Genomic DNA, 11,114 nt, shown 5'->3' with positions numbered 1-11,114 from the left:
TGAAAATTAAAATTCGAAAATTTTTTCTAAAGCCTCCAGGGGACTTCGTTTTTGCACGAAAAAATTTTATGTGCCCTTATTGCATCCGGACCCACAATTTTCTGTCAGGCATTTTATCATTTGGGAATATTGAAACTCGCGAATCATATAAGTTGTTCGACAATTTTATTATTCAAGATTTTCTCAAGTCCGCAGGTCTATATTTCCTAAATTTTCTATTCTTTATATCTTTTTCTGCAGATTTTATAGTGTTGGAATATATAATTTATGGGATTTCACAGTCGCCCCTTTCAAACTCTTACAAATTAAACAGCTATTTAAAAATTTCTGGTTAAAAATATGATTCGTATCATATTCAGTGCTCTGAATTAAAGAATTAATAAATTACGGTTTTGTAAATATTTAAAATTATTTCATTTTAAGGCACTTTTACGTTTAAAAAATGAAAAATTGATTGATTTAAAATGTTCTTTAAAATAAATTCCCAGTCATTTTCCAGTTTTTCCTCTATTAAAAAACAAATTTTTCACGGTCATTAATATATAAAAAATAAACACTTTGAGCTGAAAATGTTTTCTTCTGGAGTAATAAAATCACAACTAAATGGAAAACATTGAACTACACATTGTATCTTTTTGCTTAAAAGTGCAACTGTTGGAATGAAAGTTAATCTGTCATAAGATTGTTGAAAATTCGGTTATTTGGCTAAAAATTTATATCTATTGTTCGAGATTTCCATTATTTTGTTGAGAATACAACTGCTTGGTCTTAAATTAGTTTCTTTTTTATTAAGATTTAATTATTTTGTCGAATTGTTTGTTAAATAAGAACATAACAATAAAATTTAAACACCTTATTTGTTTTAAATCTCTTTGCACCCTACTTAAAAATAATAATGTTGTCTATATCATCACATTACTCACTTGTAATCTTAGATTATTTTGTTCAAATTCTACAGTTTAAAACGGTATACTATAACAATGAGAAAAATTTCTGATGTACGACTTTGTTTGCGTAGCGACGACCTTTGAATTAAAAAAACTCTGAGTTCTTTTGAAATGCTCTTTCTGTTAATAGACAGCTTATGCTAGTTTTTAAGTACAGTTACAATTAAAAAAGTGTTCAAGACAAAACAATGAACATTATATATAAAAGCAAAAAAATGGTAACAATGAAAAATAATTTTGCATATTTAATTTCACTAACCTTTTGTCGTATTCTCTACTTATGTTTGATGAGTTCAACGTGCTACTATATAATTTTCTTTTGTATTCAGAACATTCTTTTATATACTTGAAAAAGTGGAGGAGTGTGCATTTTATTGCCCTTTCTTCTCAATACAGTACCCTCCCACCTATTTGAAAGTATAGGAGTGGGATTCGCTTTCCATGAGGTCCCCTGTCAAATAAAAAATCTTTCTGCCCTTTATTTAGAAAACAAAATTAATAATATTGATTACTCTGAATAGCCATACAAGTGCTTCCACATAAATCGATTTGTATTGAATTTGCATTTGCATAGAATTGAAAGCCATTTATTAATTGAAACTAACTTATTAAATAGGTGAAATTGATGTGAACAAGCGAGTAGGGGAAGGCGCGATAGATGGGAGGGTACTCAAGGATGATGACGATGAATTTGAATTAATATTTGTTCTAGAATTTATTTCTGGAAATTTATCATTAGCATTATGTGAAAAGAGATAAAAATTAAACCTCTTGTTTCGTTTTTTTCTAGCGTAATAATGTACGTCTCAAAATTCCTAAGTTTCATTATAATAAACAGCTTAACTTTTACAAAATGCGGCCGAATGGAACCAAATGCTAATTTTTTAAAAAAACCACTACAGGAAATAATATTTTAATTTCAATAACATTCCCTGTACGAAATATATTTTTGCTGCAGAATATTTTAAATTTCTTACTTGGCTTTATTTTTTTATTTAAAAACCACGGTTAATATTAACATAAATAAAGTACATAAAGATTTTTGTACATAAAATAATAAAATAAATAAATCAATTTTTATGAATCCGATTCGGAGAAGAACGATTTAGCTCTACTTATAGATCTGTATTTCAAAAATCACGTTTTTTCTTGGCAGAAAATTGAAATCTGTAATAAGTATTTATTTTTATTTTTTTATTTTTATTTTTATTATATGCTTCTTTCAAATTAGGTTAATTTCTATTAAGCATCCGATTTACTTTAAAAACGAAAAAAAAACCATAGGTGATTTTTTGGTTAATATTAATGGGATCAAGCGTCAATTCACAATAAATGTAGAAAACATTCTCCATCATGATGTGTCGTGGAATGTACTTCAATGGTTTTTTAACATCTTTTAAAGATTCAAGAGAGAAAAATCGACATTTCCCAAAAAGTACATAAATCCACAGGATGTTTTTTAAAATCCAACTTCAACGATCTTCCCTGCAAGGATTTCCTTCCATGTTTATAATAAAATTATTTGTAACCTCATTAGTTTAATAAAATATCGCCCGTTATGTCGGATGTCCGGTAATGACGATTTCCTTGGTTGAATTTTAGAGTGATGATAAGACAACCTTCAAAATGAACTCAAATACTCTTTCTGTTCACGAATGTTTTACACATTTATTGTGAATTGATTTCTAGGGATGCTAAAAAACCCTTTAAATACGTTTAACGACTTTTTCTGCCAATATATGCTGTATTTCTTTCCTGCGCTCTTTAAATAATGATAAAATCGCAAACAATAGAAAAATTTTCGAAATAAAATTGAAAAAAAATTACTGAACAGCAAACTGAATATACGATGGTTATAAATTTATTTCACCTGATATTATACTTCAGTGAAAAATGCAGATAAAGGTATTATAGATACCATAGGCTGGCGTGTTTTTCTAGAAGGTTATACTCCGAAAAAAATAAGGTTGAGTCAGATCACACCCTTATCCTTTGCCCAGTAGCCTGACACACCCTCAGCGCTTTCACAGTAACCTTCCGTTTCATTACGTTAAAAAGTGAAAATACAACCATATCACATTTTCACTAATGAAAAAATGGTTAGGCGTGAGTGAAAACATAGTCCTTTTCCCAGTAGCCTAACGCACCCTTAATTAATCCTTTTTGGTTGAAAATGTAACTTATTTGTGACAAATCAATTTTTTCTTCAAGATTCGTCACTGTAGTTAAACATTCATATTTTAGGTTGAAAAATGAAATATTTCGTGAAAGAAACCTTTTTATTGTTAACAATTAATGTTTGTAGCTAAAAATGTAACCATTTTATTTTGGTTTTAAAATTGATTTTGTGGAAAATTAATCTTCTTGGTTAAAGATTAATCTTTCTGTTTGAAAATTAAATTAGTCTGTCTAATGTTAAACTCCTTTGTTAAAAATATACTTAATTGTTCTTGAAGATTTATAATTTCAATTAAAAATACATCTTCTTCGATTCAGAATTGAAGTACATGTTTAAGTATCAAACAGCTTTGTTAAAAATGCATTTCTTGTTTATAATTGATTTTTTCTTGTTTAGGAATTAATTTTTTCAATTAAAAAAGGAAGTGGTCAAACTCGGAGATAATCGCGGTTTTTGGCAAAACGAAAAATCTATTTTGTTAAGTGATTAGATTCGCACCTATATTAAAGAGCGCATTACTTCTAATGGCTAATAAAATTGATGTTTAAAAAGTAATTGAAGAATTTTTTCAAACAGGTAAGACAGCAGGCAAAATTAGATAGATAAACGTTTATTTTTCAGCCTGCTGGACTTAGAAAATTAACTTGCTTGCACTTTCGTTTTTATAGAATTGTCTAACAACTACCTTTTAAAAACTAACATCCATTCAGACTTTATCTCTAAGCCCCTCGTTTTTATAGACTTGTCTTCCTCGCCTCGCCTGGCGCGCATATCGCTAATTTCTATCTCTATCTTTCTATCTCATTCCCGGAGTGAAAAAATATAATTTTTTCGTATTATCTTATTTAAACTTATAACTCTATAAGAATATTCCCTGAAATTTTCGAGTCGAAATTCGAAATACTCTCAGAGTTCTAGTCGATGGACGTTAGACGCGTCAAGCGGAGCCGAGAGCGCGTACCGCATGGGCTCGACGCGCAGGTACACGGTTTCCTTGTCGATTATTCATGACACCCTCACCGTAATTCGTTACACCTCGGCTCCCTATGTAACTACCTGCTTGAAAAGCCAGAAGGAATTTTGTAAGGATCTGGTGTAGCTGGTTGAAGGTGATTAGGTGTTATACACGAAAAATTGCTTCACAAAACTTAAACGTATTTTTTTTAAAACAGTGTCTTTTCCAATTGGCGGGCATTGTAACTCAAAACCTATTCAACCGATTGGTCTAAAACTTATATATATTTTTATATACGTCAATAGCTATAACTTAGATTATTATGAAGAAGATTGTTAAACATCCTCTTTAATTTTCACCTTGATTTTTAATTAAAAACAATTGGATTTTTGAAAAATAAAATTTTAAGGTCAGCCATTTCGTAAATTTTTGCCCAAAATAAATTATCGTAGTCTATTTCCTAGCCAAACATGTACTTTTTCGAATCCCGTTAAATTTTTTGGTTTCAGACATTCTAGTCACTTGCAATAATGCCTGCCACAAAAAAGAGGACTTTTCATTGACCGCCAGAAACAGCTTTAAAACGTTGATAAAAAATTATGTAAACATTTTTTTTGTTTATAAGTTTTAAATTACATATATGAAAATATCCCAACGTATGAGGTCCATTTTTGTTGATTTACTAATTCTGAGGCACTGAGAATCGACAACTAGCGGCAAAACTTCTGAGTCGGCTCTGCTCAAAGCTAGACTAGGAGTTAACATTTCTCATCTTCATGACAATAGAGTCTCGTATCTGGTAGACTTTTTAATTTAAATTATTTATAATACTTTTATTGTGACTTCACTTTTATAAGTAATAAAATGCAATAAGTTATAAAACAAAAAACTTTTTATTAATAATTTTGCCTTACTTTCTACATTACAAAAGTGAGGCAAAATCCCAAACACATTTTAAATTATTGTGTAGTCAATGCTATCTTTTTCGAGATGTAACACATTTTAATAAGTGGTATATCTTAGGAGAAAATAAAATTGGCTCAATGGTTGTCCAGTATTTTCTGATCGCCTAGCAGCGCGCAAATTGGGGGAAAATCGACAACATTCGCTAGCCATCACAAATCTTTTCCGATTCGAATGATTCGTATGCTTAAAATTCGTGGGCTTGCGATATGTGGGGTTGGGTTTTCTGGGCTTGGAGTTTGTAGTCTTGCAATATGTGAGCTTAAGAATTGTGCAACTAGGTTTTGAGGTATAGAGTTTTGTAGGCTTAAGATTTTGTAGAATTACATTTTCTAGAATTAGGTTTTGTGGGCTTGGGGTTTGTGGGTTTGGGATTTGTAGGCTTGGGATATTTAGGTTTAGGATATGTCGAGCTGAGTTTTTTGGGCTTAGAGTTTGTGAGCTTGCAGTTTGTGGTATGTTGTTGCATTCAAGCAGTCTAGTTTAAGCTTAGTGTGTAAAATATTTTTTTTAACTTAGTCTTTTGTGAAGGTGGTCTTTAAAGAGGCCAGTCTTCTGGGATTAAGATAAATTTTTTCATTCGGATAGGTAAAGATTTGTGGCGGGTAGCAAATTATGTCCATTTTCTCCCACTAGGCGGTGCAGCCACTGCAAGCTTGGCCCAAAATTAGACCAACGGTGAATCTTGGAAAATTCCCACTGGGATGATATTTTCATCAATCGTTTAAGGTTGACAAATTCTAAACATTGAATGCTAAACAGTGAGAGATTCATGAAACTAGTATTTTCGAATATTTGAAAAATTAATCACCAGAAAATATGAAAATGTTTTGAAAAGCTACTGACCTAAAGAGCACTGCTTTTGGTATCTATTATGTGCCACTTGAAAGTAAATCTCGTATCTACCATGCTGAAATACATACAATAGATTCTCGAGCTTGGATTGATAGAAAAAATGGTAATTTTAAAAAATATTTCATTCCTATAATCTGATTGCGGATGAGGATGGATCACAGAAATACAATTTTGTACTAGGATATCATATTACGAAACTTTGCCATCTGAGAGTCTGAAACTTGATTACAACTTGTCATTTTTTCAATTTTGAAGTATCAGTGCAAAAATGTATGTATATTAAAAAAAATTGACTAACTGAGAGCATCAAATTATAAGGTCTGAATGAAAAAATTTTTTTCAACTTATCATTCATTGAATATAACTAGAATGAGAAACATTTTTATTGCATATTTTAGACCAATTATTTAAAAAAGATGTAATTTCTGTTTGCACATGTTGGATCCCGAGCTTCGTGCTCAATAATGTATTTACTTCGAACTACGTGCTCGGTCCTTGTACATTCCACATATTTTTGCATCGGACTTTTGTAATTAAAATACAACTGACATTTAGCGTCTCGTGATAAAAAACTATTAAAAATAAATTTAAAAAAAATTTAATTTAAAAAATATTCTGGGATCAAAAAATGTATTGTACCTCATGTTTTTTTGTCCAAAGTTTTATAAAATTTTAATATTGTTTTTTACGAATAAAACAAAAACTAATATTTAATTCAAAAAGTGATTTACAACGAACTTGAACACCCTTTTTGTGCGCACAATTTTTGTCTATTCATATATTTTCGTATCTTGTACAGTTTGACTTCAAAATGATTTTTTTTATTTTGTTATGTCCGTTACAATTTTTTTTTTTATTTTTCAAGAAAACTCATACAATTTGTAATGATATACTTTCAGGGCTTCCTAAAAGCAAAATTTGTCTTGTCCGGTCTTTCTTTCGTATCGTGCGCTGTTTTGCACAAAAATTGTTAACAAATTTTGTTTTTATTAAAAAAATTTGATATAACTTTGATAATTTTTGAGTGCTATGAAAATGCCTACATAGAATGTTTAAATTTTTTTAAAAATGGTCTCAACAATGATTCATATGCTCTATCTTTTTGAATTTTGATCAAAAACTGCTGGCTAACAAACTCGTATTTTTTGTTTTCCCTCTGAAAAAGGCTGCTAAAGCACAATCCAGTCCGTGTATTCTTTCAAAAGTTATCACACATACAGACGACAGAGAGAAGGAGAATAGCGCCTTCAAACATCGACATTTAATGAAATCGGAAATGTATTTAAAATAAAGGTGAAAAATATTTATACAGACTTTTTATCATTTCAAAATAACTGAAATAAAAAAATTGTGAAACTCATCATGAAATCAATTTGAAAAAAATGTCTGAACCTAAACAAATTATTGCATTGATATATCAATGCACAGTAACGAAATTGAGGAAAACATTTCGGGTAAATCTGTAGCGAAGTTGACTTATTAGGAAAATAGTTAGTCCAATTGCTTTTTCATGTGTGGTAACTGAATTTTTAGTTAAGATATTCAATTTATTAAGTTAACTAAAAAATACGGGACCCGTTCAATAGTACACTTAACAATTTTTCGATGACAATTTATGATATTAAAACATGATAGTTTGATCAGCTCCCGACAAAAGTAGCTGTCAACTGTATTACGAAGCTTTCAAATTTAATAGGCGCCATATTTTATTTTCACCTATATCGCTTCAGCTGTAGTGTTCCTAGCCGCTTTTCGAATAAATGCTCTGGATTTTTCTGTGTGCCTTTTTTAGAAAAATATTTCAATAAGTCTTACAAGATGAAGAGAGACAGTTTGCTCTAGAATGACCATTGAGGATGTACTACATTTATCTCAAATTCAAAATGACCCGGGTTAAATATTATTTATAAAATCGACGAAGAACATTGCCATTGGTAATTGTGACTAATTTTAGAAGAGAACTGTAGGCGGACTATAGAATACATACTTCAGGTTAAAACTGGTCATTTAATATTATTTATTTAGAGTTTTATATTTTGTTTTCTTTCAAGGTACAAATTGAAAAACTATTCGATTGTAACTCTGACGATCTCGTTTTGATGCCTAAAAGATCCACTTGATCAGATTAAAGCGAGATCTTTTCTGCTCTAAACCATACCTAAAAGTCGGGGAAACCATACTGTGTTGAAAAAAATTAGCATATCAAGATTCTCTTTTTTTATAATTTGATCTAGATTTTCGTGTGGCTTACAAAACTAAAGATGAACAAGAAAGTTGTCCTGGAAACTTTTGTACAAGTAACATACCACATTTGGATTTGGCCACGATTACATGAAATAAAAATTGACGGAGCCATTTTATTTACTTATTGGAAAAAAACACGTACTATCTTCCTAAATCCACTGTTATAGAATCTAATGAATAAAATTCGCGCTGCCGCTAAGTGTCAGTGATATTAAAATTCTTCTAGAGTGACAAAAAGCAAAACCAGCCTACTGTCCATATTTCTCTCAGGTTCCCAAACGCCACAACGTTTCTCTGTGCCTGAATCGTCACATCTTTAATATTATTTCCGTCGAGTGGAGTTATTCTTTATTGAACCCGAAACGGGAAAATCTTCTTGTAAAAAAAGTTTAGGTCCAGATCCCACTCACGTTTTCAAGGTGATAATGTGGACCACCTTCATTGAGTAATGAAACATGTCAAGAAACAGTTTAGACATATACGCAGGATGCCGTCGAAAGAGCGTGAGTGTCGTTCGAAAAAATCAAGTTTCTATGGCAAGCAGAGCCCTCCGACCCGCAAGCGGTGGTCCTGAAACAGCTTTGATGTTTATAAAAATGCACCCTCAGACGGTATTCACAGTTTTTTCTGCATTAGCTGTAGATTTAAAATCTACCAATCTCAAAATCCTAGCTGCTCCCTTTCTCGAGATATTCACATTTTGACATTTTAGTTAGTATACTGCAAAAGTATCACGAATAATGAGTAAACGAGGGTTAAAACAGTTTTTCAATGAATTATTTACAGCTTTTTATTCATTTAAAAATGTAAGTAGAATATCTATGAAAAGCATATTAGACATGAACCACATTTGAAGTGACCCAGGGCCAACGACGAGGACGTAGTGGTTATATGGTTCCATTTTTGTTTACATTTTTGATAACTTTTTTATTTTGTGTATAATTTTTGTTTTTATGTTTTTAGTTATTACTTCTTGTATCTTGTAGTGGGATACATAAAGTAATAAAATTATGTGAAATATAATTATATATTTCTATTAAATATAGAGTTATGAAAATTCAACTACTGTTCTGCAAAAATTAGCTAAATAAAATTCAGCATTCACATCATTTATTCGACAGCGTGCTCTGGTCTTCAAAAATTCTCGCTGAATTGTCTCTCCAGCTCGCTCGGAATAAATCCATAGTCATTATCATTATCTACACACTTCAAACCCTCGTTTATATGTATAAGAATAACATGAATTTTCAATGTTTCAGAAACGTTATTAATGCTCTATAAAGCTACATCCAATTCATTTATGTATATGCCTAATGAAGGACCCATTTTATCAGAACCGAAACAACAATTTACAATTTTATTCATTGCTTTATAGGCAGCAATGAGAGTTACAATTTTGTAAATGGCCACATCTTTATAAATGTCAGGATCTTCAAGCTTTCAGCTTCATTCAGTAGTTGTCTACATATGTTACCTTAAAAAAATAGCCATGGTAATTTTTCACAATGCGCTTTCATTTTGTTGGCTACAACAAAGTTTTTTTAGGTAACAGGGAAACCAAGCCTTTCTAAAATAAGCGGTTCACAAAACTTTGAAGAACGTGAAGTTTAGAAATAATACATTACTGTAAAACAGATAACGTCATCTAAAGTAGTAAAGAGAGAAATATTAACTTAAGAAGCCGCAAAAATCGTAAAAATAACCTAAGTACTGCTGCGCATACAACTGATCATACATGAATGATAGCTATACAAAACAGCTTTATTGTAGCCAAAAAATTGAAGCTTATTGCGAATTAAGCAATTAGTAAAATATTAAATTGTGTTTTCGGTTCTGATAAAGTAGCTCCTTCATTAGACATATACATAAAGATATTGAATATAGTTGAATGATGAATCTTATTTACCCTAACTTTTCAAAGCAGTAGCTAATTTCTCATCACTTTATATTTATTATTTATATATAATTTTATTCAGTTGGAATCGAATGAAAGCTTCTAATATGTCCCATAAGGGTTTAAATTTGTCTTGTACCTTCTATCCTATTCCTTTATACACTCAACACACACTTACTTGGTGCTGGGTGAGGGACCTACAGTTCAAGGTGGGTTCCGAACCACCAAGAACAACAGCTTTAAATACTTAGAGATCCTTTTTCTCTAAAGGTACCGGTCATACGACTCTCCAGAGATGAAAAACTCCCTCGCTAGGAATGTGTCCACCGCATTTGCCGCCGAGGCTCTTTCAGAGTGTGAGGCGGGAATTTAACCGGTAACCCGATGAAATGGATGAAAATACATAAAAACTAAAATTAAACATAAAATAAAAAAATCGTCAGAAATGTACAAAAAAATTAGACCATATAACTACTACGTCCTCTTCACTTTATATGTCTTTTATGTATTATATTCGCTTCATAGATATTCTACGTAAACTTTTGAACAAATGAAATGTTGTAGATAGTCAATTAAAAAAAAAAGGTTTTAACCCCCTTTTATTTGTTATTCGTGATATTTTTATATCATAAAAACAAAAATGTTAAGATGTAAATATCTCGAGAAAAGGAGCAGCTAAGATTTTGAACTTGGTGGATTTTGTATCCACAGATAATGCAGAAAAAGCCTGTGAAAACCGTTTGCGGGTGCATTTTCATAAAATTTAAACAAAATTCAGGACCACTGTGGTGATCAATAATTTTTTATTAAGGGCGTTAGATTCATACCTAATATAACATGCGCCATGGAATAACTTAGGTGGTGGACCTAAGATAGAAAAAAATAGTCAAAAAGTAGCTGTCGGATTACTCTGTTGAGACAGGATATATTTTGGATTAATATTTTGACAATAAAATAGAAAAAAATATACTTCCCCTTTTCCAAAATTTCTCTTTTCACTTGGCACGGCGCGAGTCATAGCTGCTAAGACTCGACATTTGAAAGAAGAAAACATTACTTACAAATAATAAAAATGGG

Source organism: Belonocnema kinseyi, chromosome 7 (genome assembly GCF_010883055.1).
Source record: "Belonocnema kinseyi isolate 2016_QV_RU_SX_M_011 chromosome 7, B_treatae_v1, whole genome shotgun sequence".
Lineage (NCBI taxonomy): Eukaryota > Metazoa > Arthropoda > Insecta > Hymenoptera > Cynipidae > Belonocnema > Belonocnema kinseyi.
This window is presented reverse-complemented; position numbering follows the sequence as displayed.